The following is an 11612-nucleotide window of genomic DNA, read 5'->3' on the forward strand; positions in this document are numbered from 1 at the left end:
AAATATCCAGTAGTGTCACGTTCATATGAACCGGTGTTCCATAATTCTCCTCATTCTCCTTTCTCTACCTATTTGCACATATGTTTGAGGCACCTATCCTATGTCTCCATACAGTCAGTGATACAGCTTCCACTGCTTGCAGCTTCCATACTGTTACCACTGACAGCCTAATTTGGCTGTTATGTGCGCCATTAGCTTGAAGGGGCTGAGGGGGGTTAAGGTGGAGAGCAGATGGGGGGGATGAATGAGTCTGAGCAGGTGGGGGGGGCAGGCTGAGGGGAGTGTGAAAGTTAAGCCTCTCTTCTTGATTAGAGAAGAGGGTTATCGTTTGCGAACATCCCCTGAATTTATTGCCTCACTCTCCTGAACTTTCATAAACTGTATGCAAATTGGGTTTTTGTTCCACTCATTGCAGCTGAATTGCAATATCATCTGTCTTCAGGGTACAGATGTAGTACTAGGCTTGGAGAACAACGATAACAGCTTTATTTTCTACCATTCCATGAGACGACTACAGGTTGAATCTCTAGTGCTCTCAAAATAAACTAGGAATCCCATATTATCTAAGAAAGTAGCCTACTTCTTGTTACTTCTGTGTCTCTTTGACGTTAACTTTTTTCACCAAACTATAGCAAGTACATCCACTTCTCTTGCATGGGTACTGCATGATTACACAAGACACTCCATGGGTGATTCCTTAACAATGCAGGATAACACACCGCCGTCCAGAAGCACAAAACACCCGTATGGCCCCATACCAACATCCTCTAGTAATGTATATGTGGAGGGAGTAGATATAGATGGAAGTAGATGTAGAGGTGAATGAATGAAGTAGATTGAAGAGGTGGTAGAGAAGGAGTAATTTACTTAATCTAACTCCAATAGGCCCGTGTCAATTAACACTCAGTGAAACTCTATTCTTGCCCATGTCTCCAGTTGGGAGGCCTCAGCCTCATAACCCTCCAGCCTAAATAGACACCATCTATAATGTATTCCACGCCGGTAGTTTCTCCCTGCCGTACCATACTATAATCCACTGTTGATTGCCCCATTTAATGATGTCAGCAGTGGAAAAGTCAATGAATGCTGATCGTCCAGTATTTATGAAAGGCAGAACGGATGGTGTTTGAATATAGAGCTCTGTGTACCTTGGCACGGGTTGGCTCATTATTCACACTGGTGGTCTGTTAATCTTTCAGCTCCTAATGCTTTTCTGAGAGCCCTCATCGGACCATCTGCAGAGGGGGCACTATGAGGCAGCCATGTTGGATCTGTGTGGTCCAGTGACTGAGTTTGACTGTCAAGCCATTAGCAAAACAATGCAAAAACTCTAGTGAATAATGTGTCACGCCCTGCTCTGTTTCACCTGTTCCTATGATTGTCTCCACCCCCTCAAGGTGTCTCTTATTTTCCCAAGTGTATTTATCCCTGTGTTTCCTGTCTCTCTGTGCCAGTTCGTCTTGTATGTTTAGTCAAGTCAACCAGTGTTTTTCCTGTACTCCTTTTCTATTCTCTTTTGATAGTCCTCCCGGTTCTGACCACTGCCTGACTCTGGACTACTTTCCTGCCTGCCTGATCATTCTCCCTGCTCTATTGGACTCTGATCTGGTTTTGACCTTTTTGCCTGTCCGTAACCATTCTCTTGCCTACCCCTTTGGATTAATAAAAATGAAGACTCTGACCATCTGCCTCCTGTGTCTGCATCTGGGTCTCGCCTTGTGCCTTGATATAATGCAGCTTTCTCCCCATCATTTTAATGTTGGGGTCCTCCTCCGCTCCAGTCTGGTGAAACAATCCTTTAAAAGGGTCCTTTTAAAGCACTCGAAACACAGCCTGGCAGCTAGGGAGAGGTCAGCGGGAATTCACACTGGGATCAACTTTGGTTTAATGCCTCCCCACATCTATCACACAGGCTTTTACGGGTCAGACAAAGCCTTGTTTCCTGTCCACAGTAGAAAGAGGTTTTCAGTCTGCCGACAGGGGCCCTGCCCTAAATTTCTCCACGTGCCCTTCCTCTAGTCAATCTGATTGGTTGGTGGCAGGGGTTCGTGCCTACATACTGTACTTGGTGCAAAACTATGGAAAGGGTCCCACACTGGCCACAGATCTCTGACGTATGTTGTCTTTGATCTTATCCATACTGGAATCAGGCTGAGGAATTGCCTGCTACCATCTCTCATTGTTTTTACCACAGAAATGTGCATCTCCGTGCCAGACAGCAGGGATTAGGGAGATGGAAAAAGGCAGTTCACATTAAAGGGGCTCGGTTTCAATCAGAGCACTCAACAACACACTGACCACAATGTAGTGGTCCACAAACTAGCAGCATCCCTGATACCATGAATGAACCACTGCTCTGATGAACTAAAACCGCAAACAGTAATCTCAAATCACCCCCAGTCTCTACTGATCATTGCTGGGAAGGACTTTTATGTTCTCACCCCCCAGCACAATACCCCAAGCAGAGATGACAAAGTGCAAAGCTGTTTATTTTCTTATGTTTTCCAATAAGAATGTTTGACAGGTTATTCCACTATACCTATTTCACCCTGTCAAAACATACTACCTTGTCAGTATTCATCTACCTCTCTTGTTGATAAGGAAGGCTGTTAACATCTTGTTCATTCCACCCTGTATTGTAACCATGAGTTTTACTGGTTTTACACCCAATCACACCAAGGGTTTTAAAGTGGGTGCATGATGGGTGGGGAATGGTCGATCCCACTTATGAAGAATGAAGTGTCGTTAAGTGTGGTGTAGTGGCTGCATGCGACCTGTGAGTCAGCTGTGTGGGAGGGAAAGACTGAAAACTTGATAAAGGTGATTTCTAGGTAGACATTTCTCATTTGAATTGACTGAAGATATATGACATATTGCCTGTGGAAACAGCTCTAGGGTCATGTCTATAGGCAGCAGGAACTGGATAGACATGTCTGTAGGCAGCAGTCCACCGGTGGTAGATAGATGGAGCTGTGGGCAAAGAGAGGGACTGGAGTAGGACTGCTTCACACCCTGCTACTGGGGGAGGATGACAGGTTCGAGTCTCCCAGTTTGGGCAGTGAGATGAATAGACCAGAGTGGTAATATTTCTCTCAGCCTATCCTTTAGGAACAATGAAGGAAGCACAACAATGTGGGAAATCTTGTCCTGCCTGGCATCAAGGTAAAACTATGATGATCTGTTTTGCAAAATGTGATGAATGTAACCTCTCAATTTTGTAATTCACAATAGAAAGCAAGCTTTACCTATAGAGTGAACAGTTCCTCATTATTCCCAGTGGGGTAGAGAGACTGAAAGAGATTTAGAGACAGATGGAGGCTGAGACTAGTCCTCCAGAGCGACACACACGTGGACACACTCACTGAAGCCCATTTAATTCTCCTCCAAATCCTTAGCTACTCCTCAACCCCAACCCCCCCAAACCCATCATCAACTCACTCCCATTCCCCTCGCCGCCACCCAATAGTCAAGTGAAAACACATTGCAATTAAATGTGTCCTCTTATGTTTCCAGTTCCACTGCCTCTGTCTCCCTCTCTCTGTGTTTATTCTGGCTATTCTGTCTGGGACAGTGAATGGACTACTAATCCTGGTGGTTGAGTCCTGCAGTCCCATTCACACTGTGTCACCCCTCCAGTGAGACAAGCTGCTATATATATCAGAAGACATATGACAGATCCCATGTTTGTCATTTTGAGGTCCATCCAGGCTCACGTTTCCATGTAAAACTAAACCTCTGCTTTGTACGAGATTGGGTGGGATGAACATAAACCACAGTGTTTCGCATCCACAGCCATACTCTCTTTTGAGAGCAATAGGGTTTGATTTCTAAAAGTTTATGGGTAAACAAACTGAAGGGTGATATGTCCAAGGGGAGGCACGGGATTCGCTGCAAGTGGGTTTATAAGTGGTACACATCACTGGCCTCTAATTGGAACCAGTACAAATGATGTCTCTCTGCTTGTTTATGAGCTGTTTTAATTTCCTGTGTTGGATGCTTCTCTCTCTCTCTCTGTGATCCGTCCTGGGGCTATCTGCGATGCTGTTTAATTACACTGGTGACAAAAGTGGTGGTGGATATTGAGTAGGCTTAAACACCAAACTGTGCAAAGAAAAAACAGCTTGATTCAAGTGGTACAGTACACCTTTTTTACATTGGCTGTTTCATTACGGTAGTTGTATGTTAATGTTATATGGTGCCATGTCTCCCCTAACTAATGTACCAGGCCTTCATGCTGCATGTGACAGAGTACTTACTGTAGGTCTTGTGAACAAATGGGGTACTGCTGTACATGAACCAGCGTCCCTGCTCACAAATTCTGCCTGTCTCCTGAACAGAAGGAGCATCTTCAAACCAGAACGTTCTCAGCAGAAGGGAGTAAGAGAAGTCTGGTAAATTGACATGCTTTCATCGAGACAACATGGCAGCTTATAGATGCCACCAGAGCCCCTGTTGCCACCTGGCTCCCTGCCTGCCTAGTGTCACCTGGCAGGCTGAGCTATGACGGAGAGCAGCATGGCGCAGCTTTAATGAACCTAGTGGAAGATGAATCAACTCAACCCAATGAGCTCATCACAAGCTTTGTCAGACACAGTGAGACGCCCCATTTTGTTTTACACTGTACGAGATCTAATCCTTCTAAGAGGGGAAATATCGATATATGCTTCATAGAAGTTGAGGATAACAGCTGTAACCCAATTGTGTGGCCTAACAGCCATAGGCCTACAGGAATTCATTGTGCATTGACAGAGGGGGCATTAGTATGTCTGCTCTGAGGATATCAATGTTTGATTGATTGTTTCATTTTACCTCATCAACCTGTACCAAGTTACAACCTTGAAGGTAACATTAAGCTTTTAATTACATTACATACATTACACAAAGGTTGAGGAGAGAGTATCGGCTTCCTTCTGAAGCACTCAAGGCACTCCCTCCTACCACGCAGTCAGACAGAGTAGTACACACATCAAATTTGAACTTCCATAGGACAGTGATGGACTGAGAGCCTATGAGTCTCTGTGAGTCCTTTACAGTCACAGAGTTCCTGTAACAGTTGTCGTCTGGAGAAAGAGAGGAGGACCAAGGTACAGCGTGGTAAGTGTTCATTATTTTAATAAAACAACTGAACACTGAACAAAACAACAACGTGAAAAAACACTAAACAGAAAATAAATCACCCACAAAACACAGGTGGGAAAAGGCTACCTAAGTATGGTTCTCAATCAGAGACAACGATCGACAGCTGCCTCTGATTGAGAACCATACCAGGCCAAACACAGAAATACAACATAGAAAAAAGAACAGAGTACCCACCCCAACTCACGCCCTGACCAAACTAACACAAAGACATAATATAGGAATTAAGGTCAGAACGTGACAGTTCCCATCATTACTGCAGTCTGTAATAAGACTCCAGCAGGGTGGGCTCTAGCCCTGCCTTTGATCTGGTCTGGTCTAGACTTCAGAGTGTGGGTTGAGTCCAAGTCCGACTAGGTATCCTAATTCGGTTCCTACTGGTACCGACCATATTTCTTCTGTACCTACCCAGACCAAAACGTGTTGAACATTTCTGTGCCAATTATCACTTCCAACAGGTCATTCCTGTACGATAAATGTAGCCTAATCTTGGTTGTCGAAAAAAATTAAGAATTCACAAGCAAGTACTGTGTATGACTCAACAGTTGTACAGAAAGTGCACAGAGAAAGTGCACAGAAATTATGACCTGTAAAATGATGCAGTTTGGCTTAGTTTTTAAAAGCTTGACAATGATTATCCAAGAAATAAAAACTGCAACAGCAACAAAAAAATGTGGAACCGTTATTGACTTGAATAAGCGGGAACCAATACCGAAACATTTCAGACGATACCGATCCATAAGTCCTACCCAGTCGTCTTCAGAAGGAGTGGAGCAGAGAGAACAGGGGTGGAGGGGCAGAGCAGACCAGAAAAAAGGGTGGTACTGTAGCTCAGGGAGTGACAGACAGCCTGGGTGGTATGACACAGGAGCCTCCGGGAAACCTTCCAATATGGAAATCAAAAGAATCCAGACTGCTACTGACACAACACTTCAAAGAAAATCCCCAGGCATAACCGACTGTCACTGGGTAACGATGCACTGGCAGACGAGCAGCTTTGTAGTTTTACTTCCTCATCACTGTCCCTGTCAGGCAGTCAGTGGTGTGATCTGGAGAAGACATTATCACTCATCCCTGTATTGTACTTATTTGTTTCCCCATTAGCTTTTGCAGAAACAGCTACTCTTCCTGGGGTCCACAAAAACACAAAACATGACAAGTAACAAAACACAACACAAGGACAGTCACACAAATTTAACATACAGTGATATACAAACAACTAAAAAACAATACAGACATAACTAAAAATGTGTGTACTATGGTGCATTTATTAAACTGGTCTAACCAGCTGTGAGATGATAGAGATGACTGGATTGACATTGGATATGCCAACAGCAGAAAATAAAAATAACAGCACAGAAATCAACCATGTGCATACAGAAACAAGCTATTTCACTCTTCTAGCATAGAAAGTATATTTAGGGCTATAATTCATATTCCAGGCCGAGTCATATTTTATTCAGGAAGACTGTCACACTTGTGTCCAGAGACAAATGGCTAATTTCAATGCAATGTGAAAAAGGGAGATAAATCACGTGGGGAGAGGATGAAAGACTGCGTGCCTGGCCTCCACACACACACAGACACACAAACAACACACACACAGGAGCATGGACACACACAGCCAAACACAGATGAACAGGTGGGATGTCAGATTGAGGCATGCTGGTGTCCTATTCTCAGGCCCAATCAGAACACTGCTAAATGACTAATGACTGTATGCACCCGGACAGATAAGGGCCAGCGCCAATGTAAGCCTCTGCAAATTATCAAAACTCAGTGAACACAAAAACTGACTCAAATAAGATTTCTTTCAACAGATAAGACAGTTCCACTAGACCAGGGCTCCCAACCCGGTTCCTGGAGAGCTAACAGTAGGTTTTCACTCCAACCCTAATCTAGCACACCTGTTTCTGACAATCAGCTGGTTGATAAACTGAACCAGGGTTAGTTACAACTGGGTTTGGAGTGAAACCCTACAGGAGGGTAGCTCTCCGGGAACAGGGTTAGAGTGAAACCCTACAGGAGGGTAGCTCTCCAGGTACAGGGTTAGAGTGAAACGATACAGGAGGGTAGCTCTCCAGGAACAGGGTTAGAGTGAAACCCTACAGGAGGGTATCTCTAGGAACAGGGTTAGAGTGAAACCCTACAGGAGGGTAGCTCTCCAGGAACAGGGTTGGAGTGAAACCCTACAGGAGGGCAGCCCTCTAGGAACAGGGTTGGAGTTAAAACCTACAAGAGGGTCGCTCTCCAGGAACAGGGCTGGAGTTAAAACCTACAGGAGGGTAGCTCTCCAGGAACAGGGTTGGAGTTAAAACCTACAGGAGGGTAGCTCTCCAGGAACAGGGTTGGAGTTAAAACCTACAGGAGGGTTTCTCTAGGAACAGGGCTGGAGTTAAAACCTACAGGAGGGTATCTCTAGGAACAGGGCTGGAGTTAAAACCTACAGGAGGGTGTCTCTCCAGGAACAGGGCTGGAGTTAAAACCTACAGGAGGGTGTCTCTCCAGGAACAGGGCTGGAGTTAAAACCTACAGGAGGGTATCTCTAGGAACAGGGCTGGAGTTAAAACCTACAGGAGGGTGTCTCTCCAGGAACAGGGCTGGAGTTAAAACCTACAGGAGGGTGTCTCTCCAGGAACAGGGCTGGAGTTAAAACCTACAGGAGGGTATCTCTAGGAACAGGGCTGGAGTTAAAACCAACAGGAGGGTGTCTCTCCAGGAACAGGGCTGGAGAGCCCTGCACTAGACTCTGTGGATGGTTTTCTGCAACACATTATACAATTTTCCTGCCTGTTTTGCAGTCAGTACAATCGCTTTAGCCTGTATTCAGCTGTGAAATGAATGAAGAAGAAATGCTATTAACATTTTGCTGCCACATATAGAAGTTATTTCATAAAAAATACACTTGATTAAATAGAGCGAGATTCTTTCAACAGATAAGACAGTTCCACTAGACCAGGGCTCCCAACCCGGTACCTGGAGAGCTAACAGTAGGTTTTCACTCCAACCCTAATCTAGCACACCTGATTCTAACAATCAGCTGGTTGATAAATTGAACCAGGGTTAGTTACAACTGGGTTTGGAGCGAAACCCTACAGGAGGGTAGCTCTCCAGGAACAGGGTTAGAGTGAAACCCTACAGGAGGGTAGCTCTCCAGGAACAGGGTTAGAGTGAAACCCTACAGGAGGGTAGCTCTCTAGGAACAGGGTTAGAGTGAAACCCTACAGGAGGGTAGCTCTCTAGGAACAGGGTTAGAGTGAAACCCTACAGGAGGGTAGCTCTCTAGGAACAGGGTTAGAGTGAAACCCTACAGGAGGGTAGCTCTCTAGGAACAGGGTTAGAGTGAAACCCTACAGGAGGGTAGCTCTCCAGGAACAGGGTTAGAGTAAAACACTACAGGAGGGTAGCTCTCTAGGAACAGGGTTAGAGTGAAACCCTACAGGAGGGTAGCTCTCTAGGAACAGGGTTAGAGTGAAACCCTACAGGAGGGTAGCTCTCCAGGAACAGGGTTAGAGTGAAACCCTACAGGAGGGTAGCTCTCCAGGAACAGGGTTAGAGTGAAACCCTACAGGAGGGTAGCTCTCTAGGAACAGGGTTAGAGTGAAACCCTACAGGAGGGTAGCTCTCTAGGAACAGGGTTAGAGTGAAACCCTACAGGAGGGTAGCTCTCCAGGAACAGGGTTAGAGTGAAACCCTACAGGAGGGTAGCTCTCTAGGAACAGGGTTAGAGTGAAACCCTACAGGAGGGTAGCTCTCCAGGAACAGGGTTAGAGTGAAACCCTACAGGAGGGTATCTCTCTAGGAACAGGGTTAGAGTGAAACCCTACAGGAGGGTAGCTCTCCAGGAACAGGGTTAGAGTGAAACCCTACAGGAGGGTGTCTCTCCAGGAACAGGGTTAGAGTAAAACACTACAGGAGGGTAGCTCTCTAGGAACAGGGTTAGAGTGAAACCCTACAGGAGGGTAGCTCTCTAGGAACAGGGTTAGAGTGAAACCCTACAGGAGGGTATCTCTCCAGGAACAGGGTTAGAGTGAAACACTACTGATGATTTAAAAATGTTTTGTAATTCTATCAAATGTTTTGTAATCTTACCCAGTTGATTAACTCACCCAAATCTTAAATGCCCAGATCAATCTACCCTGATTTATTTGATATTGACAAATGTTCCACATAAATATTCTGCATTTGGTGTTTTTTGTAATAATTTAAGTGACCATTGTGCTGTTGTTGCTGTTGGAAATACTAAGGTTCCTAAAACAAACCCACGTTTTATTCGTAAGAGAAATTTGAAGTGTTTTAATGAGCAGGCTTTCTTTCATGATTTGTTTTATTTTGACTGGAGCAGATTGAGTTTATCCCTGATGTGGAAACTGCCTGGAAATTCTTTCATGATGGTTTTTCCAAATAGTAAACAAACATGCCCCATTCCGCAGGTTCAGGGTTAAAGGGCGGGTTAATCCATGGTTTTCTTCTGAGCTGTCTTGTATTATTCACAACCGTAATCTAGCCTGGGCTAAAGCAAGGAAATCATGTTCTGATGCTGATTGGCTTATTTTTGACCAAGGCCAAGTCTGAATATTTTATGTATGTTACCACTGATAACCTGAATGACCCTGTCACGTCCTGACCTTAGTTCCTATTTTTATGTCTCTAGTGTTAGTTTGGTCAGGGCGTGAGTTGGGGTGGGCATTCTATGTTTTGTTCTGTGTGTTAGATTTCTATGTGTTTGGCCTTATGGTTCCCAATCAGAGGCAGCTGTCAATCGTTGTCTCTGATTGAGAAACTTATGCAGCCTGTTTTCCCCTATGGGTTTGGGAAGTTGTTTTCTATTGCACCTTGCAGAACTGTTCTGTTCATTTGTCGTGTTGTTGTTTTTTGTTGGTATTTATCAAATGTATTATGTTACCACGCTGCACCTGGTCCTCTTCTCCTTCTACAATCGTTACAGACCCTAGAATGTTTTGAAGGCTATTAACTATATCTAACAGTAATGTTACTGAATTATCATGTGTTTTGAAGGACTCTGTTGCTGTATATGACAAAACTGAATTGTTTCAATGAGCACTTTGTATCTTCTGGTAGGTTGTTTGATTCAGTGTCCTCTGTCTCTGTACAACCCTGTGTGGATGAACCAGTGAGAGCTGGTCAAACTTTTAGCTTTTGCCATTCTCGGTGCAGGTGGTACATAACGCCCTGAAATCCTTAGATCAGAGAAAGCCTGCAGGTCTTGATCTTTTGGATCCCTGCTTTTAAATCTGGCAGCTGATTTCATAGCTGAACCACTTACATATCTGTTCAATCTAACCCTGGAATGTAATGAAATTCCAAAGATCTGAAATCAGCATTTGTCCTACCACTTTTAAAAGGGGAGATCCAACTCTTTAAATAATTATAGGCCAATCTCAAAGCTGTCACCCCTGGTGAAAATACTTGAAACCCTTGTGAGTGAACAGCTAAATTAGTTTTTATTTACTCACTCTATTTTATTAATGTACCAATTGGGCTTCAGGAAGAACCATAGCACAATTACAGCAGCCATGAAGGTTGTAAATGATATCACTGAAGCCCTTGACAAAAAACAGCACTGTGTCTCACTTTTATTGATCTCTCTAAGGCTTTTGATACAGTTGATCATGCTATACTAAGGCAGAGATTGTCGAGTGTAGGTCTTTCAGAGCATGCAGTTGCATGGTTTGCTAACTATCTGTCTGATAGAACTCAGTGCACTCAATTTGATGGGCTTATGTCTGTTAAATTGTCTGTCTTTAATGGTGTGCCCCAAAGCTCTGTACCTGGTCCTCTCTTATTCACTATTTATATAAATGATTTAGACAAAAATGTCCAAAATTGCAACTTCATTTTTATGCTGATGATACTGTTATTTACTGTTTGTGCTCTTACAAAAGCTTCCCAGAACTTGCAAACTGCTTTTTATACTGTTCAACATACCTTGTGTCAATTGATGCTTATCCTCAATACTGACAAAACTAAACAAATGGTGTTTTCTAAATGCAAGAAATAGACCTCTGAACCTTTCACCTATTACTACCTGTCAGGGCAAGGAGATTGAGGTTGTAACCTCATACAAATATCTTGGAATTTTAATTGATGATGGCCTCTCTTTTAAAATGCGAATAAATAACAAATAAATTGAAGCTGAAATTGGGATTTTATTTTAGGAATAAGGCCTGTTTTTCTGTTGAAGCCAGAAGGAGGCTAGTACCAGCTACATTTATGCCTTTACTAGACTATGGGGATATTTTATATATGAATGCTTCCGCTCAGTGTTTGAGATCAATTGACACCCTTTACCATGGCACTTTGAGATTTTTTTTAAACTGCAAATCCCTTACGCATCACTGCACTTTGTATACCAGGGTTGGCTGGCCTTCTCTAGTAATTCATAGGCACAGTCACTGGTATACTTTTATTTACAAAGCCATTTTGGATTTACTACCTTTTTATTTGGCATTTTT

The sequence above is a fragment of the Oncorhynchus tshawytscha genome, linkage group LG19 (assembly GCF_018296145.1).
Source record: "Oncorhynchus tshawytscha isolate Ot180627B linkage group LG19, Otsh_v2.0, whole genome shotgun sequence".
NCBI lineage: Eukaryota > Metazoa > Chordata > Actinopteri > Salmoniformes > Salmonidae > Oncorhynchus > Oncorhynchus tshawytscha.